Here is a 27,265-nt window from a genome sequence, read left to right on the forward strand (position 1 = left end):
TAAATGTAGTGGCGGCTGGGCCCCAGGCGGAGAGCTGTTTGGCGCACGTCCTTCCGCCACCAAGGATCGCAGGGCAACATTCTTTGCCTCCTGTCTCCTCCTCCTCCTACTCAGCTTCCTCCTCCTCTTCTTCCACCTGCTCATCCAGTCAGCCACACACCTTCACCACCAACTTCAGCACAGCCCGGGGTAAACGTCAGCAGGCCATTCTGAAACTCATATGTTTGGGGGACAGGCCCCACACCGCACAGGAGTTGTGGCAGGGTATAGAACAACAGACCAATGAGTGGTTGCTGCCGGTGAGCCTCAAGCCCGGCCTGGTGGTGTGCGATAATGGGCGAAATCTCGTTGCAGCTCTGGGACTAGCCGGTTTGACGCACATCCCTTGCCTGGCGCATGTGCTGAATTTGGTGGTGCAGAAGTTCATTCGCAACTACCCCGACATGTCAGAGCTGCTGCATAAAGTGCGGGCCGTCTGTTCGCGCTTCCGGCGTTCACACCCTGCCGCTGCTCGCCTGTCTGCGCTACAGCGTAACTTCGGCCTTCCCGCTCACCGCCTCATATGCGACGTACCCACCAGGTGGAACTCCACCTTGCATATGCTGGACAGACTGTGCGAGCAGCAGCAGGCCATAGTGGAGTTTCAGCTGCAGCACGCACGGGTCAGTCGCACTGCGGATCAGACACACTTCACCACCAATGACTGGGCCTCCATGCGAGACCTGTGTGCCCTGTTGCGCTGTTTCGAGTACTCCACCAACATGGCCAGTGGCGATGACGCCGTTATCAGCGTTACAATACCACTTCTATGTCTCCTTGAGAAAACACTTAGGGCGATGATGGAATAGGAGGTGGCCCAGGAGGAAGAGGAGGAAGAGGGGTAATTTTTAGCACTTTCAGGCCAGTCTCTTCAAAGTGACTCAGAGGGAGGTTTTTTGCAACACCAGAGGCCAGGTACAAATGTGGCCAGACAGGGCCCACTACTGGAGGACGAGGAGGACGAGGATGAGGAGGAGGTGGAGGAGGATGAGGATGAAGCATGTTCACAGCGGGGTGGCACCCAAAGCAGCACGGGCCCATCACTGGTGCGTGGCTGGGGGGAAACACAGGACGATGACGATACGCCTCCCACAGAGGACAGCTTGTCCTTACCTCTGGGCAGCCTGGCACACATGAGCGACTACATGCTGCAGTGCCTGCGCAACGACAGCAGAGTTGCCCACATTTTAACGTGTGCGGACTACTGGGTTGCCACCTTGCTGGATCCCCGGTACAAAGACAATGTGCCCACCTTACTTCCTACACTGGAGCGTGATAGGAAGATGCGCGAGTACAAACGCACGTTGGTAGACGCGCTACTGAGAGCATTCCCAAATGTCACAGGGGAACAAGTGGAAGCCCAAGGCGAAGGCAGAGGAGGAGCAAGAGGTCGCCAACGCAGCTGTGTCACGGCCAGCTCCTCTGAGGGCAGGGTTAGCATGGCAGAGATGTGGAAAAGTTTTGTCACCACGCCACAGCTAAGTGCACCACCACCTGATACGGAACGTGTTAGCAGGAGGCAACATTTCACTAACATGGTGGAACAGTACCTGTGCACACCCCTCCACGTACTGACTGATGGTTCGGCCCCATTCAACTTCTGGGTCTCCAAATTGTCCACGTGGCCAGAGCTAGCCTTTTATGCGTTGGAGGTGCTGGCCTGCCCGGCGGCCAGCGTTTTGTCTGAACGTGTATTCAGCACGGCAGGGGGCGTCATTACAGACAAACGCAGCCGCCTGTCTACAGCCAATGTGGACAAGCTGACGTTCATAAAAATGAACCAGGCATGGATCCCACAGGACCTGTCCATCCCTTGTGCAGATTAGATATTAACTACCTCCCCTTAACAATATATTATTCTTCTCCAGGGCACTTCCTCATTCAATACTATTTTTAATTTCATTTTACCATTATATTGCGGGGCAACCCAAAGTTGAATGAACCTCTCCTCTGTCTGGGTGCCGGGGCCTAAATGTGTGACAGTGGCCTGTTCCAGTGGTGGGTGACGTGAAGCCTGATTCTCTGCTATGACATGAAGACTTATTCTGTGCTGACATGAAGCCAGATTCTCTGTTACGCGACCTCTCTCCTCTGCCTGGGTGCCTGGGCCTAAATATGTGACAGTGGCCTGTTTCAGTGGTGGGTGACGTGAAGCCTGATTCTCTGCTATGACATGAAGACAGATTCTGTGCTGACATCAGGCCAGATTCTCTGTTACGGGACCTCTCTCCTCTGCCTGGGTGCCTGGGCCTAAATGTGTGACAGTGGCCTGTTCCAGTGGTGGGTGACGTGAAGCCTGATTCTCTGCTATGACATGAAGACAGATTCTGCGCTGACATCAGGCCAGATTCTCTGTTACGGGACCTCTCTCCTCTGCCTGGGTACCTGGGCCTAAATGTGTGACAGTGGCCTGTTCCAGTGGTGGGTGACGTGAAGCCTGATTCTCTGCTATGACATGAATACAGATTCTGCGCTGACATAAGGCCAGATTCTCTGTTACGGGACCGCACTCCTCTGTCTGGGTGCCGGGGCCTAAATGTGTGACAGTGGCCTGTTCCAGTGGTGGGTGACGTGAAGCCTGATTCTCTGCTATGACATGAAGACAGATTCTGCGCTGACATAAGGCCAGATTCTCTGTTACGGGACCTCTCTCCTCTGCCTGGGTACCTGGGCCTAAATGTGTGACAGTGGCCTGTTCCAGTGGTGGGTGACGTGAAGCCTGATTCTCTGCTATGACATGAATACAGATTCTGTGCTGACATCAGGCCAGATTCTCTGTTACGGGACCTCTCTCCTCTGCCTGGGTGCCTGGGCCTAAATGTGTGACAGTGGCCTGTTCCAGTGGTGGGTGACGTGAAGCCTGATTCTCTGCTATGACATGAATACAGATTCTGCGCTGACATAAGGCCAGATTCTCTGTTACGGGACCTCTCTCCTCTGCCTGGGTGCCTGGGCCTAAATGTGTGACAGTGGCCTGTTCCAGTGGTGGGTGACATGAAGCCTGATTCTCTGCTATGACATGAAGACAGATTCTGTGCTGACATCAAGCCAGATTCTCTGTTACGGGACCTCTCTCCTCTGACTGGGTGCCTGGGCCTAAATGTGTGACAGTGGCCTGTTCCAGTGGTGGGTGACGTGAAGCCTGATTCTCTGCTATGACATGAAGACAGATTCTGCGCTGACATAAGGCCATATTCTCTGTTACGGGACCGCTCTCCTCTGTCTGGGTGCCGGGGCCTAAATGTGTGACAGTGGCCTGTTCCAGTGGTGGGTGACGTGAAGCCTGATTCTCTGCTATGACATGAAGACTGATTCTGCGCTGACATAAGGCCAGATTCTCTGTTACGGGACCTCTCTCCTCTGCCTGGGTGCCTGGGCCTAAATGTGTGACAGTGGCCTGTTCCAGTGGTGGGTGACATGAAGCCTGATTCTCTGCTATGACATGAAGACAGATTCTGTGCTGACATCAAGCCAGATTCTCTGTTACGGGACCTCTCTCCTCTGACTGGGTGCCTGGGCCTAAATGTGTGACAGTGGCCTGTTCCAGTGGTGGGTGACGTAAAGCCTGATTCTCTGCTATGACATGAAGACAGATTCTGTGTTGACATAAGGCCAGATTCTCTGTTACGGGACCTCTCTCCTCTGACTGGGTGCCTGGGCCTAAATGTGTGACAGTGGCCTGTTCCAGTGGTGGGTGACGTGAAGCCTGATTCTCTGCTATGACATGAAGACAGATTCTGTGCTGACATCAGGCCAGATTCTCTGTTACGGGACCTCTCTCCTCTGCCTGGGTGCCTGGGCCTAAATGTGTGACAGTGGCCTGTTCCAGTGGTGGGTGACATGAAGCCTGATACTCTGCTATGACATGAAGACAGATTCTGTGCTGACATCAAGCCAGATTCTCTGTTACGGGACCTCTCTCCTCTGACTGGGTGCCTGGGCCTAAATGTGTGACAGTGGCCTGTTCCAGTGGTGGGTGACGTGAAGCTTGATTCTATGCTATGACATGAAGACAGATTCTGTGCTGACATAAGGCCAGATTCTCTGTTACGGGACCTCTCTCCTCTGTCTGGGTGCCGGGGCCTAAATGTGTGACAGTGGCCTGTTCCAGTGGTGGGTGACATGAAGCCTGATTCTCTGCTATGACATGAAGACAGATTCTGTGCTGACATGAAGCCAGATTCTCTGCTATGGCATGAAGAGACTGATTCTGTGCTGACATGAAGCCAGATTCTTTGCTATGGCATGAAGAGACTGATTCTCTGCTGACGTGAAACCAGATTCTCTGCTATGGGACCTCTGTCCAATTGATATTGGGTCATTTTTTTTTATTTTTTTTTTATTTTAATTCATTTCCCTATCCACATTTGTTTGCTGGGGATTTACCTACATGTTGCTGCCTTTTGCAGCCCTCTAGCTCTTTCCTGGGCTGTTTTACAGCCTTTTTAGTGCCGAAAAGTTCGGGTCCCCATTGACTTCAATGGGGTTCGGGTTCGGGACGAAGTTCGGATCGGGTTCGGATCCCGAACCCGAACATTTCCGGGAAGTTCGGCCGAACTTCTCGAACCCGAACATCCAGGTGTTCGCTCAATTTTACCCACAATACATCCAGGCCCCTTTTGAACTCTTTTAGCGACTTCACCATCACCACCTCCTCAGGCAGAGAGTTCCATAGTCTCACTGCTCTTACCGTAAAGAATCCTCTTCTATGTTTGTGTACAAACCTTCTTTCCTCCAGAAGCAGAGGATGTCCCATTCATGGGGATAAATAGATGATGGGATAGATGTCTGTACTGACCCCTGATATATTTATACATAGTTATTAGATCTCCCCTCAGTTGTCTTCTTTCTAAAGTGAATAACCTTAATTTTGATAATCTTTCAGGGTACTGTAGTCCCCCCCATTCCAGTTGTTACTTTAGTTGCCCTCCTCTGAACCCTTTCCAGCTCTGATATGTCTGCCTTGTTCACAGTAGCCCAGGACTGCACACAGTACTCCATGTGGGGTCTGACTAGTGATTTGTAAAGTGGCAGGACTATGTTTTCATCACAGGCATTTATGCCCCTTTTGATGCAACCCATTATCTTATTGGCTTTAGCAGCAGCTTCCTGACACTGGTTTCTATAGCTAAGTTTGCTGTTCACTAAAATTCCTAGGTCCTTTTCCATGTCAGTGTTACCCAGTGTTTTACCATTTAGTATATACGGGTGACTTGCATTATTCCTTCCCATGTGCATAACCTTACTTTTGTCAGTGTTAAACCTCCTCTGCCACTTATCTGCCCAAGCCTCCAATCTATCTAGATCCCTCTGTAGCAGTATACTGTCCTCTTCCGTGTTAATTACTTTACACAGTTTAGTGTCATCTGCAAAAATGTATATTTTACCATGCAAGCCTTCCTCTGGATCAACTTGCAGGATAACAGGCTGAACTGGATGGACAAATGTATTTTTTCGGCCTTATATATTATGTTACTATGTAAGCCTTCTACAAGATCTTTAATAAATATATTGACGAGAATAGGGCCCAATACTGACCCCTGAGGAACTGCACTAGTGACATTGACCCAATCTGAGTGTGTACCAAATTTTCTATTACTGAGCCAGTTACTTACCCACATATAGACATTTTCTCCCAGTCCAAGCATTCTCATTTTATATACTAACATTACATGTGGTACAGTGTCAAATGCTTTGGAGAAGTTCAGATATACGACATCGATTAATTTGCCGCTGTCAAGTCTAGAACTTACCTCCTAAAAGAAACTGATTAAATTAGTTTGACATGACCGATTCCTCATGAATCTATGCTGATATGGACTTATTTGCTTATTTTCATTGAGGAACTCCAAGATAGCATTTCTTAGAAAACGTTCAAACAATTTACCTACAACAGATTTTAAACTTTCCGGTCTATAGTTTCCGGGCTCTGTTTAGACCTTTTTTGAATATTGGCACCACATTTGCCAATCCTGTGGAACACTCCCTGTCAGAGTATAGAGTGCTTAAATATCAGAAAAAAGGGCCTGGGTATGACATTACTTAATTCTCTTAGGATACGGGGGTGTATGCCACCTGGTCCTGGTGATTTGTCTATTTTAATCTTTTTAAGATGCTGCTGTACATCTTCCTGGGTCAGACAGGGCACTTGTAATAGGGAATTTACTTATACATTCTGCATTTCATCTGATTTATACATTTTACCATTTATAAATTGTAGAACATTTTACGGTTAGTTTTGCTCTCTTTGGAAATTAATCTCTCGGTCTCTAGTTTGGCTGCTTTTATTAGTTTTTTATATATTCAATTTTTTTGCTTATAGTTTTTCAGTGCTTCCCAGCTACCCTCCTGTTTTAGGGATTTAAATGCTTTCTTTTTGTCATTTATTGCTTTCCTTACAGTTCTATTTATCCACATAGTTTTTTTCTTGTTCCTTAACCTTTTATTCCCATAAGGTATGTACCTCTAACAATTAGATTTTAGGATGCCTTTAAAAATATCCAATTTTGTGGCTGTATTTTTATTTTTGAAGACTTTGTCCCAGTTAGTTAGGCTTATTGCCTCTCTTAGTTGGCTAAATTTAGCTTTTTTTGAAGTTTGGCATTTTTGTTCCTCCCTGAAGAAACACTCTTTTGAATGACAATTGGTAGGTTATTACTTTATGGTCACTATTTCCCAGGTGTCCCTTAACCTGCACATCTGTTGTTCTGTTAGGTCTATTGGTTAATATTAAGTCCTGTATGGCCGTTCCTCTAGTCGGGTCCTGAACCAGTTGGGAAAGGTAATTGTCTTTGGTTACTGCCAAGAACCAGTTTCCTTTATGAGATATGCACGTTTCAGTTTCAAAGTCTATAGCTGGGTAGATGAAGTCCCCCATAATATCCACCTCATTATGATCTGCCGCCTCGTCTATCTCATTTAGTAGCAGATTTTCTGAATCTGGTATATTAGGTGGTAAAAACCCAAGAGCAGAATATAAAATCAGTGATACAGTGCTAACCTCAGTATCTGAGGAAAGGGATTTAGGGGTCATTATTTCAGAAGACTTAAAGGTAGGCAGACAATGTCATAGAGCAGCAGGAAATGCTAGCAGAATGCTTGGGTGTATAGGGAGAGGCATTTCCAGTAGAAAGAGGGAGGTGCTCATGCCGCTCTACAGAGCACTAGTGAGACCTCATTTGGAGTATTGTGCTCAGTACTGGAGACCATATCTCCATAAGGCTATTGATACTTTGGAGAGAGTTCAGAGAAGAGCTACTAAACTAGTACATGGATTACAGGACAAAACTTACCAGGAAAGATTAAAGGACCTTAACATGTATAGCTTGGAAGAAAGACGAGACAGAGGGGATATGATAGAAACTTTTAAATACATTAAGGGAATCAACAAGGTAAAAGAGGAGAGAATATTTAAAAGAAGAAAAACTGCTACAAGAGGACATACAGTAGTTTTAAATTAGAGGGGCAAAGGTTTTAAAGTAATATCAGGAAGTATTACTTTACTGAGAAAGTAGTGGATGCATGAAATAGCCTCCCTGCAGAAGTGGTAGCAGCAAATACAGTAAAGGAGTTTAAGAATGCATGGGATAGGCATACGGCCATCCTTCATATAAGATAGGGCCAGGGGCTATTCATAATATTTAGTATATTGGGCAGACTAGATGGGCCAAATAGTTCTTATCTGCCGACACATTCTATGTTTATAATAAACTCCTATTAGTATTTTATTATTGTTTTTGCTTACGTGTATTTCTACCCACAGTGACTCCACATGTTCATGTCCCTCACTTATATCTTCTTGGATTGTGGGCTTTAGACAGGATTTTACATAACGGCAAACCCCTCCCCCTCTCTGGTTTTTGCAATTCTTTCTAAGCAGACTTTAACCCTGTATGTTAACCGCCCAGTCATAGCTATCATCCAGCCATGTCTCAGTTATTCCCACTATGTCATAGTCTTTCTCACACATCACTAATTCCAGTTAACCAGTTTTATTAGTCAGGCTTCTGCCATTAGTATACATACAATTAAGAGGTTTATGTATATTTTTTACCCTACACTTTTCATTCTGAACTGTTCTAGTCCCTATACTGTACATCAAACTATGAAAAACATTTAAAATTAATTATTAATCAGAGAATGCAAAAGTAGAACTTTATAGTTAATATGGGTAATCTGAATATTGGACTCAACCTACAGTAAGCTTTGTGGACGAAGCATATGGAATACATCCGTATAGCAGACATAATTATCCTGTTTTATGACCCCCCTGTATTTGTGAATGGGAAATAAATCAAGTAAGAGTCATGTACAGTAGGTAAGCTTTTTGGGGACTTGATGCAATGCATATAAAGTACGTAAATATGAGAACTACTTTTTGTGCCTTAATTAAATTGCAGAACCTACAATCAGAAAGAAAGTTTTTGAGCTCACTGATACAAGAGTCAATACCAGGTGCAGCAAAACAAGACAGGACAGTGTCCAAAATTCCTCTCCCCTGGATACCATTGGAGTGCAACAAAATGTTTAGAGCCCCCTACAGGGGTAGAATGATGGAGAAGGTTAACTTGTAGTCCTATACAACGCAAAATTTAACCTAACATTTAGATGCAATCTTAGAGTCCATTTACATGGGTTACTGTCACGGATGATGTTGCAGATAGCTGGAAGTTATGGATAAACATCCGACTGGCTTGATCCCAAACTAAGGAGCATAAAGGTGACCCCTATAAAACCCTAAGAGCTCACCCTGACTGCTAAGCACATACAAGGGTCTCAGAGGTAGACGATTGCATGCCCTTGTACCTAGACTGTGTGACACCTGAAACCCCTATAATAGTGAGGGGACACGACCACCGGCTCCTCCATAGTGAGGCAGTATGGGAGGGAATATAAAGGGAGGCAATTAGTGTAAATAGGTGACATCTGGGAGAAGGAAAGGAGATGACAAAGTGAAACCAAAACAAAGAACATCATGCAAGAGGTACAGAAGAACGTCTGCCAGACCTTCTCAGAGAGCTGGCGGTGACAGTACTCCTCCCTCTACGGGTGGACTCCGGACACTCAGAGCCCACCTTCTCAGGATGGGACCTATGGAAAGCGCTGATGAGACAAGTGGCCTTAATGTCCGCCACTGGGACCCACATCCTCTCCTCAGGACCATAACCCTCCCAATGAACGAGGTACTGGAGAGAACCGGGGATAATGCGAGAATCCACAATCCTAGAGACCTGAAATTCAAGATTACCATCAACAACAATCGGAGGAGGAGGCAAAGAGGAGGGTACAGTGGGTTGGACATAAGGTTTTAATAGGGACCTGTGAAAAACATTATGGATCTTCCAAGTCTGAGGAAGATCAAGACGGAAGGCAACGGGATTGATGATGGACAAGATCTTGTAAGGCCCAATAAACTTAGGACCCAACTTCCAGGAGGGAACCTTCAGTTTGATATTCTTTGTAGACAACCACACCAGATCACCCACATTCAGGTCCGGACCAGGCACACGTCTCTTATCCGCCACACGCTTATATCTCTCACTCATCCTCTTCAGATTACCCTGAATCTTTTGCCAAATAAATGACAAAGACGAGGAAAATCTCTCCTCATCAGGTAAACCAGAAGAGTAGAAGACCCCTCTCCAGAGAATATCCCAAACTGCGGATGAAACCCATATGCACCAAAAAATGGTGACTTATCAGAGGACTCCTGGCGACGGTTATTTAAAGCAAACTCAGCAAGGGACAAAAAAGAACACCAATCCTCCTGATTCTCTGCCACAAAACAGCGCATATATGTCTCCAGATTCTGATTGACGCGTTCGGTCTGACCGTTCGACTGCGGGTGAAAAGCAGAAGAGAACGACAACCGAACCCCCAAGCGAGAACAGAAGGCCTTCCAGAATCTGGAAAAAAATTGCGTGCCCCTATCAGAAACGATGTCTGAAGTTATGCCATGCAATTTGACAATGTGATCAACAAATGCTTGCGCCAGCGTCTTAGAATTGGGTAACCCAGGAAAGGGAATGAAATGCGCCATTTTGCTAAAACGGTCCACTACTACCAGAATCACAGTCTTCCTCGAGGAACGAGGCAGGTCCGTAAAGAAGTCCATGGACAGATGCATCCAAGGACGGGAAGGAATGGGTAACGGGAGGAGAGAACCCGATGGCCGTGAATGAGGGACCTTGGCACGAGCGCGGGTCTCGCAGGCTGCCACAAAACCCTCAACCGTCTTACGAAGAGCCAGCCACCAGAATCTCCGAGCAATGAGATCCACTGTGGCTCTACTCCCCGGGTGCCCAGCAAGGACAGTATAGTGGTGCTCCTTAAAAACCTTGTGTCGTAAAGCGAGAGGCACAAACAACCTCCCAGGAGGACAAAGATCAGGAGCCTCTGCCTGGGCTGCCTGAACCTCTGCCTCCAAATCAGGATAAAGAGCAGAGACGACCACCCCTTCAGCCAAAATGGGACCCAGGTCTTCAAAGTTCCCCCCTCCCGGAAAACAACGTGACAGGGCATCAGCCTTCACATTTTTAACCCCAGGGCGGAACGTGACAACAAAATTAAACCTAGAAAAGAATAAAGACCATCTGGCCTGTCTCGGGTTCAGACGCTTGGCTGATTCCAAGTAGGCCAGATTCTTATGGTCGGTAAACACGGTAATAGGGTGTCTGGCTCCCTCTAGCCAATGGCACCATTCCTCAAAAGCTAATTTGATGGCCAATAACTCCCTATCTCCCACATCGTAATTTCTCTCTGCGGAGGAGAGTTTCCTTGAGAATAAGGCACACGGTCGCCATTTGGCAGGAGAAAGACCCTGAGATAAGACCGCACTCACACCCACCTCAGAAGCATCCACCTCAACAATAAAAGGTAGAGAGACATCAGGTTGTACCAAATTGGGAGCGGAAGCAAAACTCTCTTTGATACTAGAAAAGGCCTTAAGCGCATCTACCGACCAGGAGGAAAAATCTACCCCTTTTTAGTCATATCAGTGAGTGGCTTAACAACAGAGGAATAATTCAAAATGAACTTTCTGTAATAATTGGCAAAACCCAAAAACCGCTTCAGCGCCTTGTGATTCTCAAGAAGCTCCCAATCGAGCACAGCGTGGACCTTCTCAGGGTCCATGCGAAAACCAGAAGCGGAGAGAAGAAAACCAAGAAATTGAATCTCCGGAACCGCAAACACACATTTTTCCAGTTTAGCGTACAATTTATTCTCCGCAGAATGAGCAAGACCTGACGTAGGTGGTTCCTATTAGTGTTGAGCGCGAATATTCGAATATCAATTTTTTTTGCGAATATCGGCACTTCGATAATTCGCGAATATTTCGAATATAGTGCTATAAACTCGATATTTTGAATATTCGTTTTTTTTTATTGTTATATTTTTTTCTTTCCCATTTCCCAAAAGTAGTTCTTACCTGTCCTTAGGATTCCTGGCTTCCTGGCTGCTCCAGTCAGTGCCCGTTGCCGCTTCTGACGACTTCCGTGCTCATGGAGCGTCCCCATCACAATGGGAACGTCTCCATACTAGAATGTACTGTCGGATTTGAGAATTACGTTGAAATCGCAATTCGATTAATTCAAGTTATAATAATCGATTTTCGATTTCAACTTAGCACTGCTATATACCATATTTGTTAATTCTAGCCTAATATGGAATATAGCAGTGCTAAGTTGAAATCGAAATTTGATTATTATAATTTGAATTAATCGCATTGCTATTTCAACTTGGACCTGGTTTGCTATGGTTGGCTTGGTAGAATTAGCGAATATGACGAATGTATTTGTCATATTCCTCAAAACGAAGATAACGAAGTATTCTACATATTCGTTTTAGCTCCATATTCCTCAACTTCGCTAATTCTAGCAATCAAATAGGAAAGTTGACTATAGAGACAGATAAGTTTAATTCGCTATGCGATTATATTACTTTGCTTTTTTAAAAAAAAAAATTTGAATAGTTAAATGCTTGATTATTATAATGATTCTATTTATAAAAAAAAAAGAAAAGTAATATAATCGCATAGCGAATTAAACACAGCTGTCTCTATAGCCAACCTTCCTATTTGATTGCTAGAATTAGAGAAGTTGACGAATATGGAGCTAAAACGAAGATGTAGAATACTTTGTTATCTTCGTTTTGAGGAATATGACGAATACATTCGACATATTCGCTAATTCTACCAAGCCAACCATAGTAAACCATGTCCAAGTTAAAATAGCAATTCGATTAATTCAAGTTATAATAATCGAATTGCGATTTCAACTTAGCACTGCTATATTCCATATTAGGCTAGAATTAACGAATATGGAATAAAGCAGTGCTAAGTTGAAATCGAAATTCGATTATCATAACTTGAATTAATCGAATTGCTATTTTCTCTCTGTATTTTTGGATGTGTTTTCCGAGAGTGGTGTCCAGGAGCTGCCCCCTCACCGGGAGTACGATTGCCCTATTAATCTCATCCCAGGCGCCAAGCTGCCAAAATCACATTTATACAATCTCGCTAATTCTAGATATCAAACCAATAGGAAAGTAGCCTTAAGTTAAAATCACAATACGCAATTATTTAAATGGCATAATAATCGCGATAACTAGAATAATGACGAATATTCGATTTCGACGAATATGAAACGAATACATAGTCCCTATGAGTTTTGAAATCAGGAGAAAAAAATCTAAATGTCATCTAGATACACCAGTACAAATGTCCCCATTACATGATAAAAAATGCTGTTCACAAAATGTTGGAAGACGGCCGGAGCATTCATCAAACCAAAGAGCATAACCAAATTCTCGAAATGACCCTCAGGGGTATTGAAGGCCGTTTTCCATTCGTCCCCTTCCCTGACCCTGACTAGGTTGTATGCCCCTCTTAAATCCAACTTAGAAAAAACTTTAGCCCCAACAATCTGGTTAAACAGGTCCGGGATCAGAGGAAGCGGATATGGGTCACGAATTGTCATACGGTTCAGATCCCTGAAATCCAGACAAGGTCTTAAAGAACCATCTTTTTTCTTAACAAAAAAAACCCCAGCGGCAACAGGTGACTTCGAGGGTCGGATGTGTCCCTTTCTCAGGCTCTCAGAGATATAAGTACGCATAGCGACTCTTTCAGGTTGGGAGAGATTGTATAAATGTGATTTTGGCAGCTTGGCGCCTGGGATGAGATTAATAGGGCAATCGTACTCCCGGTGAGGGGGCAGCTCCTGGACACCACTCTCGGAAAACACATCCGAAAATTCAGAGAGAAAAGATGGCACAGTCTTGGTAGAGTTATGTTTAGTGAGCCAGGGTAGCCCCAACACTAGAGTAGTAGGTAATCCGCTTAGGACGAAACATGACATGTCCTCAACATGAGCATCACCCACAGTCAAACGGATATTGTGAACTATGCCCTTTAACGATTTTTGAGAAAGTGGAGCGGAATCGATAGCAAAAACAGGTATATCCTTTTCCAAAGTGCATACCTGGAAACCATGTGTTATAGCAAATTGATTATCAATGATAATTGACAGCTGCTCCACTATCTACAAAAATCTCACAAACAATGTTCCTGCTATCTAGCGCCACTCTGGCAGGTAGGACAAAACGGGAACTACAAGCAAACGGCAAACCTTCAATTTCCGCATCAACCTTGCCAATATTAGCAAATGGAAAGTTTTTAGAGGGTTTTTTTCTTTTTGTTTCTTTATTACCCTCAGAAAAATCCCTGAATCTCCTAGAGGGGCAAACATTAGCCTAATGATTTATACCCCCACAACAGAAAAAAACCCTCTTCTGAGAGCTGAATCCTCTACTATCAGAGGCAAGCAAACCCAGTTGCATGGCCTCCTGCTCAGAGGGGATTGAGAGAGACTGAGGCCCCTGCACACTGAATGAGACCACCCCATTGTCCTTGGACTGAATATGACAGGAAGGAGTGGTCTCTCCTCTCTCTCTAAGACGCCTGTCAATACGAACAGCTAGAGACATGGCAGACTCCAACGAGGCAGGTCTCTCATGAAAAGCAAATGCATCTTTCAATCGCTCCAAAAGACCATGGCAAAATTGACTTCGGAATGCAGCATCGTTCCATCCAGTATCAGCTGCCCATCTCCAAAATTCAGAACAATATATCTCTGCGGACTGTTTACCCTGGCATAAAAGACGCAGTTTAGATTCAGCCAGAGCAATACAATCTGGGTCATCATATATCTGCCCCAGGGCTACAAAAAAATTAGTCCACTGATCGGAGGGGCCGTGCCCCCACCGGTAGCGAAAAGGCCCAAGACTGAGCGTTATCCCTGAGCAGCGAGATGATGATCCCACCCTCTGCTCCTCATCACCAGAGGAATGGGGAAGTAGGCGAAAATGGAGTTTGCAAGCCTCTCTAAAGCGAACAAAATTCTCACTACCCCCGGAGAACGTATCCGGAAGCGAGATCTTAGGCTCGGAACAAACTCCATGAACGCAAGCAGAACCGGTCACCTGAAACTGAGACACAGTTTTACGGAGATCTGCTACCTCCAGTGAAAGACCTTGCATGCGGTCAATCAAGGCTGAAACCGGATCCATGCTTAAGACGGTATTGGCGGTTAATAATGTCACGGATGATGTTGCAGATAGCTGGAAGTTATGGATAAACATCCGACTGGCTTGATCCCAAACTAAGGAGCATAAAGGTGGCCCCTATAAAACCCTAAGAGCTCACCCTGACTGCTAAGCACATACAATGGTCTCAGAGGTAGACGATTGCATGCCCTCGTACCTAGACTGTGTGACACCTGAAAACCCTATAATAGTGAGGGGACACGACCACCGGCTCCCTGCACTTAATACGGAGGGAGTCAGGGTCACCTAGAATCAAGCCAGCAAGGAAACACAATACATTAAAGGACTTATCTGAAGAAGCAGTAACAGAGGTCTCTAGCAGTGAACACTTCAATCCAGGAAGTAGTATAAACCGCAAAGTGAGGCAGTATGGGAGGGAATATAAAGGGAGGCAATTAGTGTAAATAGGTGACAGCTGGGAGAAGGAAAGGAGATGACAAAGTGAAACCAAAACAAAGAACATCATGCAAGAGGTACAGAAGAACGTCTGCCAGACCTTCTCAGAGAGCTGGCGGTAACAGTTACATGGGTAGATTAGACAATTATCGGAAACTGTCATTTGCCATAATTGCGCCATGTAAATGTGCTGCCAATCAACCAATAAATGTAGGTTGGGGAGTTAGGTATTGCCATTGGGATATTGTAGGCTATAATAAATGATGATCCACCATTTATCAGCATTTGCCACCAGGAAGTCATCCTGTGTAAGCAGGAATGGGCTGCTGGCAAAATAATGAATTTGAATGGGGATGAAAAATCACAGTAGCGATCATTCATCCCCAAACAGGTTGGGGGGGGGGGGCTTGTGATTGTTATATGTAAATTCAGCTGAACCTGCAGGCATCATCAGAAATTAATGGTTCCTTCCCGATCTTTGCCCTGTGCATTGACCCATGTAAAGGGGCCCTTAGACTAGACAATCTAAAGATATGCCAGATGGCTGATGCTGCTTGATAAATCTGGTGTACCTTCACACTGTCTAGTCTAAGTTTAGCTTATTTTGCGCCAGAACTTTGGTGCAAAATGCATATTAAGCCACATCCCATTTCCAGCTCAGCCACAACCACTCATCTCTTAGTCACAAGCTATTTTCGGATATGGCAAAAAAAGGGTGAAAAACCCTCTCTTAATAAAGGTGGTGTAAGGCATGTGCACCATAATTCTTGCTTAATCCGAGCCAGAATTCGGACCTATCCTCAATAGTAAATCTATCCCTGTGTGTCATAGGACAAACACTGCCTATAATGGCCTATAATAAGCAGGAGACTTGCACCTATTTGTATAATGTACAGTGAAAAAAATATATGTATCACTATACACTATAAGACATTTAGATGCTTGAGTCAAATAATACCTTATACAGTAAAATATTCTACAATCCCACGCCACACATATTTCTTACATCAGCCAACTTCATACTCCTTCCTCGCATACTGTACCCACAGTATACAAACAGCATTCTCTAGAAAGCAATAATACATTCGTTATACGCCAATTTGGTGTGCGCCTTGTGTTCCCATCTCTTTAATACACAGAAGCATTACATATGCAACCACCAAAATACCTATCTGCGTCCATACTTCCTTCCATTCACAATCACTAACCCAAGACTTTGACATAAAGGGCTTGTAAAGGATTAGAAAAACATGATTTCTCTTTTATATAAGCAACACCCCACCTGTTGATAGGTTATGTCTGGTATTGCAGGTTTGCTCCATGAGCTACAATAGCACACCCAACCTCTGGAAAGGTGTGGCACTGTTTTTGGAGGAAGACATCCACTTTGTCAAAATTCTGCATATGCCCTCATAAATAGCGTGGTAAATCAGAGAAGAGGAGCCATAAAGACACAGGGGTGTAACTAGGGTTAAGCGAATCGAAGTATCCAAAGTAGACTTTGATCTGAATTTCAGGGAAAATTTGATTGGCCGCAAAGCCGATTTCCCTCGTGATTTATGGTAATGATTCAATTTTCCCTAAAATGGTGGTAAAAAAAATAATTCATACTCACCTCATCCATTTGAGCATGAAGAGGTCACCGGGGCCATCTTGATTGAAAATCCCAGGCGAAATCTTGTGCGTGTTGATGTATGATGTCACCACACTGGCCAGTGTGATGGTATCATCACGTACCGCGCAAGATCTCAAGCTGGATCTTCAATCAAGATGGTCACTGCGGCCTCTTTACACTCAAATGGATAAGGTGAGTATTATATATATTTTTAAACTGATTAGCCCTTGAAAGCCATGATTTTTCATCTCAGATGCTAAATGTTCAATGACAGGCGTGGGAGGGCGGCTGGCGCAATCACTGTTTCTAGTTATTGTGCCCACTACTTGCAAAGAAATGCATTTCGTAATGAAGTAATTCATCAGAAAGCGAATTTCTTTGTGAAATTCAACAAAGCAGCGGAATCAATTTTTTTTAAACTTCACTTATCACTAGGTATAACTATAACAGGTGCAGTGGTTATTATAGGTCTCATAGTCTGAGGGGGACAGGAATGCTACTCTCTAGTAGTGTTGAGCTCGAATATTCGAATAGTGCATATTAATCGCGAATATCGCAACTTCGTAAATTCACGAATATTACGAATATAGTGCTATATATTCGTTATATCGAATATTCGTCATTTTTTAACATCTGAAAACATGATTCCTCCCTGCTTCTTTCTTGTGGGTCAATAAGTCATTGGCCCACAAGCAACTTAAGCAGGGAGGAATCATGTTTTCATATGAAAAATAAAATGACAAATATTCTAAAAAACGAATATAGAGCAATATAGTGAATATATTCGTTATTTAGAATTTTCGCATTATTTTTTCCTATCTGTACAGTTGTTCGCATACTCCTCCCCGACAAGCGTCCTGTCAACATGGGAACGCCTGTGGGTTAGAAAATTACATTGGATCTGAGTTTTCCCTGAGATCGTGAAAACTCAGATCCGATTGTATATTCAAACCCACAGGTGTTTCCATGGTGACGGGGACGCTTGTCGGGGAGCAGTATGCCAAGGTGGAATAACAGTACACATTGGAAAAAATATAACGAATATTCTAAAAAACAAAGTTATAGCAATATAGCGAATATTCGTAAAATACACATATAGACTGCAATTTAGCTAATATATAGTATTTTTTTTTTATAGTGTACATTTTTTTCCAAAACTGAGGTTCAGAAGAGGCAAAAAAAATAGACAAAATAAAAAAGATTATAGCACTTTATTAGCTAAATTACAGTCTATATGTGTATTTTACGAATATTCGTTATATTGCTATAACTTTGTTTTTTAGAATATTCGTAATATTCTAAAAAACGAAGTTATAGCAATATATAGAATATTCGTAAAATACACATATTAGCCTAGCCATAGCCATAGGAAAGTTGCCTTATACAGTTAAAAGAACGCGAATAATACGCGAATAATTAGAATAATGACGAATATTCTATTTCGACGAATATAAGACGAATATTCAATCGAATATTCGTGAAATATTGCGAAATCGAATATGGCACCTCCCGCTCATCACTACTCTCTAGCACATGAGGTGAACAGTTCTTTAAATGACTTATGATATGTAGTTCAGAGTCCTGAAACGGATTTGGTAATGGGACAACATGGCTTCAAGCTGCCCCTCTGATGTAGTAAAGTTAACATGAACATATATCTTTGCTAACTATACTCTTCAAATTACGGTACTACATGATTTATGAAATGAAAAATTCCAGGATTTTGCAGTCACCAAATACATGTCATGCCTGTATACACAATAAATAAATCTAATAAATGTACTATTTTTATATATCTATAAACAGTGGAAATATTTTAACATAGTTTTCTATAAAACATGGATTTCATTTTTTTTTGTAGTATAAGTGGATTGTTTCATCTCTATACCCTACATGTACTTTTCTAAGTGGATCTCAGCTGTGTTGTCTTAACTCTCCGTCTCTTGGGATGAAATAGACAGCAGATGGGATTAGGGCAGAGGGTTGATGCATATGACAGCAAACGGTTCCTTTAGACTGGGTAGAAGCTGTGAGCATTAGGAAGCGACTCTTCCCCCTGAGAACCAACTTGCCACTGAAGAAAGTTGAAAACAAGCCCTTTGAGAAGCACTATTAAAATAGTAAAAAAAAATTGCATTGTGCAGATGATGTGCTGCTGTGTGTTTATTTGGATGCTAATCGGTTTGGCATCAGGGATCTGTGCGGCAGTCCTGCTACTCCCTTATGTGATTTAGTTCATTTATTGACAATATTTGTGAAAAGAAATGAAAAATAATATCTAATATTGTATAAAAAAAAAAAGGTGCCATCATCAAAAGTCTGGCAATATGTAACAAATGTGTATTGTTCACTGAATCGTGAAGTCCAATGTATAAAATATGACAAATAAAATAAATTGAATTTACAATTAGAAATCAAAAATGGTCCATAGCTTACACAATGCACGATACACCTATTCAATTTCCAAACATTATAGTAGAATATTTCAATTTTCACAATTTTAATATTTTTTATTATCAATTAAAATCCTTTATGTATCTGTTATTTTCCACTACTGTATGTCTAACAAAAGGGAAATTAATGAATTTAATTGCTGTATTTTGTTTTGTTTTCCCATGTGAAGAATTTCAATTCATAGCACACTGAGCTCTGTTAGGGTCCATTCAGACGTCCATATGTGTTTTGCGGATCCGCAAAACACGGACACTATCAATGTGCGTTCTGAATTTTGTGGACCGCACATTGCCATCACTCTCATAGAAAATGCAGACAAGAATAGGACATGTTCTGTTTTTTTGCGGAACAGAAGTACGGATCTGGAAGTGCAGATCCGCAAAAGCGGATGTGGACAGCAGATTCCGGTCCCATTGAAAATGAATGGGTCCGCACCTGTTCCGCAAATTTGCGGAATGGATGCGGACCCATTTTGCGCATGTGTGAATGGACCCTTATCGTGTTAACAATAAAAATAAAATTGTATCGCTTAATTTTCTTTGTATTAGAATAAAAGATATGTACTTTTCTTATGGCTCTATAAAATCAGGGCTACATTTATATGTTATGCAAGATACATTATATAATACACATTCTATATTTTTTTTATATTATGTGCTAAGGTATGTCTGCATAACCCTGGTCAAAAATGTAGGCTGGTCTCCTTTATCTAACATTGAAACACACAGACTCAATGAAGCATTCAATGAATATGAATAGTATGCAATGACCTGAAAGAGATTATATATATATATATATATATATATATATATATATATATATATAATTAGTTGGATTGGGCATCACTCTTTATCAGGCAACACAGACAAGCTGGATGGTATATCAGATTTCTTTATATATAACACTTAAAATGATTTACAACATGTTGCATAAAATTCATGCAATTTTATGCAACATGTTGTAAATCATTTTAAGTGTTATATATAAAGAAATCTGATATACCATCCAGCTTGTCTGTGTTGCCTGATAAAGAGTGACGCCCAATCCAACTAATTATCTCTTTACCTTACCAGCAATAGGGAGTGCTGTTGGGCACTGCACCTACCCAATAGTGGAACAGAGAGTGAGCCACCAATCCTTTGCAATATATATACACTGCTCAAAAAAATAAAGGGAACACTTAAACAACACATTGTAACTCCAAGTCAATCACACTTCTGTGAAATCAAACTGTCCACTTAGGAAGCAACACTGAGTGACAATCAATTTCACATGCTGTTGTGTAAATGGGATAGACAACAGGTGGAAATTATAGGCAATTACAAGACACCCCCAATATATATATTATGAACATGTTTCAGATGTGTGGAGAAAAAGCTGTAAAGAATAAATAAAAAAATGAAATTGTTTATTTTAATCAATTAACAAAACTCTTAGTGAATGAACAAAGAAAATCTAAATCAATTAAATATTTGATGTGACCACCCTTTGCCTTCAACACACCATCAATCCATCTTGCCTACAGTTTTTGAAGGAACTCAAAACATCTTGGAGAACTAACCACGGATCTTGTGTACATGTTGGCTTGCTCAAATCTTTCTGTCTCTTCATGTAATCCCAGACAAACTGGATGATGTTGAGATCAGAGCTCTGTCTATCATCATTTTCAGGACTCCTTGCTCTTCTTTATGCTGAATATAGTTCTTACTGACATTGCCTATATGTTTAGGGTGGTTGTCCTGCTGCAGAATAAATTAAAATTTTAACTATTACTATTATCACTTCTGTTTTCTGAAAATTACTTAGCAGCAGTTTTTTTCTCCACATCTGCCTAAAACCTTTGCACAGTACTATATATTTTTTCTTTATTTTCACATCCTATTATAACCTCGCTACATTTCGTAAAAGAGATTGTCCAAAATTAGAAAAAATGGGTTTGTTTTCCCCCAAACTCAGCACCGCCCTTTCTCCATGGTCTGCATCTGGTACTACAACATCATTGCTATGAATGGGAATGTGCGGCTATTGAGCTGGAATACCACACACAGACCATTGATTTGTGAATGGTGCTATTCCCTGACAAAAACTAAAGACATTTTGTACCTTCATTTTCAATAATTGACAAGTCAGTTCCTATAAGGGGTCAAGACAAAGATCAAAAAGGACATAAAATATACTAAATAGTATTCTTTTTTTTACTGTTTTCAGTGCAGTGGCAGCAACAAAACACAGTTGTAGAGAATTCAATCCTATATGGTAGCATTCTTTTAGCTTCTTTCAGATTGTTGCTAGATCTTTCCATTAGATTTCTTGCGTCTTTTGACAGCCACAATAGCACATCATACTGCGCTATTTTATCCAGCAAAAAATATACTAATATACTATAATATATACTAATATAATATAATAAATATTATAAACATACTACTATAACATATACTGTATTGAACAATTTTACGCTTTATAATGTAGTAAAACATAAAAAAACAATAATCAAAGAAAAACTGTTTTAGACAGTAACAATATTATTATTATTATTATTATTATTATTATTATTATTATCTATGACAATTACATGTACTAGAAACATTGAAAACATCTGTGTAGCTCTATTTCCTTTGTAAATGGATAATTGTTTAAGTCTGTTAAACTTTGATAGCTTGGGCAATATACTTGGATTGTCATGCTGGATCCATTTGTATTCTTCACTAAAGGGAGACTGGGAGAAGCATTTAGATCCTTCTTTAAAGGGATTGTACAAATTTTTAGGTCATCAGTATATGATCGGTGCGGGTCTAACTCCCAGCACCCCCGCTGATCAGCTGTTAGAAGAGGCCACGGCTCTCCAGTGAGTGCTTCACCCTTCTCACTGCTTACCAAGCACAGAGCCACCCATTGGATAATGGCTTTGCTTGCCTTCCCTCTTCCTAGGCTAGTGACGTCACGCTCATTGGTCACATGGCCTAGTCATGTCAAATGAATGAGCTGAACTGCAATACCAAGCACAGTCACTATCTAATTGACGTCTCTGTGCTTGGTAAGCTGCAAGGAGGCCACGGCGTTCACCAGAGTTCAGTGGCCTCTTCAAACAGCCAGTCGACAAAGCTACTGGGTGTAGGACCCCAACTCAAAAGATACTGATGAGGTCATGCAGAAAATATTTTTAAACTATTGCTGTATATTTTTCTTGTCATGCTGATTATTTTGTAAATTTCTTTTCTCTCATAGAGAATGAAAAACCGAACTGTCTAATAAATCTGCATCCGAAGCATAGCCCTGCTGACCGGAATAATCTAACATTTTTTTTTAAGTGGGAAAATGGTGAGGTATTCCTTTAACTATATTTGCCTCAGAGGGGATGTCTCACTTCAGCAAATGGCATTGATAATGTGGAGAACTTTAACACAAGCCATTTACTAATGTATTGTGATTGTCCATATTGCAGTGTGGGATTGCAGGGCAGTCTTAACCCCTGGGAACTAGCAGTGTATAATGTGATGGAAAAATTTATCTAGCCAGCAAAGGAGACAATATGGACAATACCAATACATTAGTATGTGCCCCATATTAAGTGTGTCTACATGATAAATGCCATATGCTGAAGTGAGACAACCCCTTGAAGCACAATGTGTATATGTATTTTGTCAGTATAACCATCAAAGTATCAGATTATATTAAAACCCTGAGTACCAAAGTGCAGTGACTCATCAGGGCCTTATGACATAACAGAATAATACTGGATAAGTATTTCCTTTGGGGATTCAGTGTGCCAAGCAACCGATGCACAAACTGAAAATACTCAAGAGAAGTGGTAAGGTGGCATTTTTTTTTAAAAGGAATCTGTCACCAGGAAATTCTCTGTTAAACCAGCCCCTCTCTTTTTGATTAATAGCATCAGATGACTGCATATCTCACCATGTCAACCAAGGAGAGGGAGGAGCTGATAGAGGAAGCAGGAGGAGCAAGGGATAGAGTGTCTTAGGTCCACCTTCGGTGCACTTAACTGCTCATTTGCATATGGATGAAAAGTACGTTTTCTTCAGAATGAAGCAGCAGATCACTAAGTGAAAGTTAACTTTACATTCGAGGGAGATAGCCCTACAAGACATAGTACCTGGATTAACAGTGAATTTCCTAATGACACACTCCTTTTAAAGAGAACCAGTCACCACAAAACACAGTGAAATTTGCAGACAGCATGGTATAGAGCAGGAGGAGCTGAGAAGATTGATATATAGTTTTGTGTGAAAAAATTCTGCTAAACTTGTAAATTATACATTTAAGTCTCTGCTCTTTCTGACTTCAGTTGTACACAGGGAGCTGTTATCAGTGATTGATATCATTCCTTATGTCAGTGTGTATATATAGATAGCTGTCAGTCACTTATAGTTGTACATAGGGGAGGTGTTATCAGAGATTGATAGCATTCTCTGTGTAAGAGTGTATACTGAGATAGCTGTCAGTCACTGATAGCTCTACACAAGGAAGAGTTATCAGTTATTGATAGCATTATCTGTGTAAGTGTGTATACAGAGCTATCAGTCACTGATAGCTGTACATGGGGGTGGTCTTAAGTTCAGAAAGAGTTTTGCTGAATCTTTCCCCACAAAACTATGACAGCCATTTATCATGATCAGTGTTTTGTACACCAGTCTTTTTATCCCCTGTGCAGTCAAAGGATTTGCTTAATTTATGAGAAGGTGCAGAAAACTGGTATGGTGGGGCTGATGACCCAACCCACATTACACCCTCACCACACTTCCATTCTGAGGTTGTTTAAAAAAACATTTTTTTTTTCGAATGGTGAATAAAAAGTTGCCAACTGAAGATTTGCAACTTTTTTAACCCCATAAAACTGGTGAAGGGCATTGTTATCAATCTGCTCTGCTCCTCCTGCTGTATAGCATGCTGCCTTCAGGGCTGCACTGCATTTTGTGGTCATAGGTTCTTTTAAGCAGTTTGTGCTCATGACAATACAGCATTAATCCAAAGTCAGAGTTCCATGAATTACGCTTTGTTTGCAGTAGCAGATAGAGCAGAGGTGAATTTTATAGCTCGGTTGGTCCATCTGCAGTTTCATGAATAACCACTTTTAACTGTTTGACAGATCTATCTATCTGTTTATCCCTCCATCTAATATATCTATCTATCTATCTATCTATCTATCTATCTATCTCCTATCAATCTATCTCCTATCTATCATCTGCCTATCTATGCTCTTTTGAGTTGATAATGTGCTAACTCTTTAGAAGCTCTGTACCATTATATCTGTAGCTAACAACTGCCTCTTTCGTTTCTCTGCCCTGCAATGCCTTCGTGGTACACTCTAATAGAAATACTTGGCACACATTTGTTACCTAGGGGAATAATAGAATTATTTGCTGAAGTCATTTGGCAATAGAACATAAACATATGGTTTTGTTTTACATTCAGCTCTGCCAGTTGTGCAAAGTTGCTTGGAAGCTATACAGTGTATATGTCTGCAAACACAATGTCCATATTTTAAGCTTTCTATGCTGAGGTTCTCCAATGTTGTCTGTACTATGATGGATTTTTAATACTACTATTAAGGACCTGGATAAACCAACTTGTTCGAATCCCTTTGAAGTAAAGGTCTAATTTCCTCAACAGATGGAAGGTATTTGTTGTGCTACTACTTAGAAACTCAAATGTTGAAATTGGTTTCACATGTCAGCTCAAATAATGTCAAGGCACAATCTATTCAGAATATTATTAATAAAGGAACATGAAAGTCAAAGCATCCTGTTTAAAAGTAAAATGTGAGCCTGTGCCTAGAAAGTATTGTTAGTAACAGGAATTAATAAGATATGGTGAGACATGGTAAGAGGATATAATAGTAGAAAATTGATCTGACTACATTTTTTATTACATTTTAAACTCAGCATCTTTATCATATGTTAGTTTAATGGAAATGTTGAGGTCATTTTTTTACTCAGTTGCTTTAAAAAAGGCACTGTTATAAAATGATAATATCTATAACCTGATTCTAGTAGTAGTTTACCGTACTGGTGTTATCATCATTTTTCTGTTTGGTGACCATCTTTGGACCATTTTTATACCTCTCCTGTTGCAAGATAAAGTGCTCCCTCTTGCACCCCCCTGCTTTATCTTGATATTAAGAGAGGAGTGAGGGCGCTCAGTGGAGAGAGGGGTGCTCAGTGACTAATGCATATTTGTAGCAACCTGGAAATGTATCATGTCAGGAGGCCATCATGGGATCATGTGACCCAAATAATCAGATGGCAAGAAATAAGGGAAAAAGGTAATAACAGCATCAATAGATGTAAGGGCATAATATGTGAGACTCTATGATGAAATTTATTTACCTGAGTCCGTCTTTAAATTAGGGCCAAATATACAATAAGTATTATTGGGAAAGGGGTGCATGGGAAGAAAAGACACACAGTTATTGCTTATACCATGTGTATTATTTCTAAACTGAAAAAAATAAAACACTAATAAAGAATATAGTTCAATAAATGGACAAATCTTAAGAGGCTGACTTAGCGATAAACACATGTATCCATAAAATGTAATCTCACTGATTTTACATATCAATCACTCAACATCAATGAGTGCAAAGTTGCCGACTCTTCACCTCCATGCGAATGATCTCCTAGTATTGTGGTTGATAAATACATTTTATGTACTTTGCACCTTTTGGACTTTGCATTTTATGAACTTTTCAGCTGGACATTGCACATTCTGAATTGCTCTGATGTGAGCGAGATATAATATAAAATCAGTAAAATTAAATTTTCCAGATATGTGTGTTTTTTGCTAAATGAGATTGGAAGGCCTCAAAACACACTTGGCCTATGGTTGTCCAGTTCCTCATAGTTATCTTTGAGTATGTCAAGTCTCAAGAAAACCATACACACTGGATATATAGCAACCAAATCCTCAAATTTGGTGGGTTTGGCCAACCATCTGATGTGTATGGTGGCCTCCTATCTATCCCGAGACAGCCGATGTTGGGGGAAATATGGATCAGGCAGTTTGGATTCAATTGCTCAGTCCTTTAGTTAACAAATTAATAAGTCACTGCCAGAGGAGTCCATCAGTGGCTTTCTCCACATATCAATCTTCTAAAAATATATATATATATATATATCTTCATCGTATTTTATTTTGTAATTTGTGAGAACACAGCATTAGGTATGGAACCTGAATATTCAAGATGGTGCCCTTTCACTTTAAATATATTTTTATTTACAGTCAATTAAAAAAAAAATTTTTGCAACTAAACAATATGTCTATAGAATAGTATGATAAAAAGGAACATGGACATATGCATAAACCTGGTATAGTTAGAAAACCTATGTGGTTATAATATTTTTTGCCCTCAGGCATATTTGCTATTGTAAGTACATAGCAAGTAAACTTTCTATGTGGTATGGATGCCGACTCTATTTTTCTCTGTTTATGACAAAATTCTTTACATAGTTACATAGTATGGTTGAAAAAAGATACAAGTTCATCTAGTTCAACCAAGCGATAGGTGGAAAGGGAAATTTTAAGAAAGAGGAGTGAGACCCAGACTTCTACACATTTTCATAAGCATTATTTTTAAAATAATCTAAGCTTTTTTTAAAAACCATCCACTGTTTCTGTTGTGCCCACCTACTGAGGTAGATCATCCATAGATTTATAGTTTTTATGATAATGAAGCCTTGTGGCTAGAGATGAGTCAAATTAGTTCTGAATTTCAGGAAAAATTAGATTCTGAACGAATGCGAATTTCCTAACATGGCGGCTAAAATGACGGTTACACGTGTGAGGATATGGGGCAAGGAACTCTGGGAATGACCCATAATAGAATAGTATATGTGTAAGGCGGCTCACCACTGATATTTTTGGAAGCAGGTGCTTTTACCCAGGTTGACTCACCGTTGTCAATAAAATTTGTGAATAATGATAGTAGTGACGGGCAGGCACTCTAATTATGGGGTCATGAAAAAAAAAGTTTTATATAGATAAAAAACACGTTTATTCAAACATTAGGTATATAAAATAATAACATAAACTTCACAACATGTAGTGCGATGTTCTGGCAATACGGTATTCTGGAAATATCTTGTGTGCCGTTATTCTAGCAATGTCTCATCAGCAAAATTTTAGCAACATGAATTAATG

The sequence above is a fragment of the Bufo bufo genome, chromosome 5, assembly GCF_905171765.1.
Source record: "Bufo bufo chromosome 5, aBufBuf1.1, whole genome shotgun sequence".
Classification (NCBI taxonomy): Eukaryota; Metazoa; Chordata; class Amphibia; order Anura; family Bufonidae; genus Bufo; species Bufo bufo.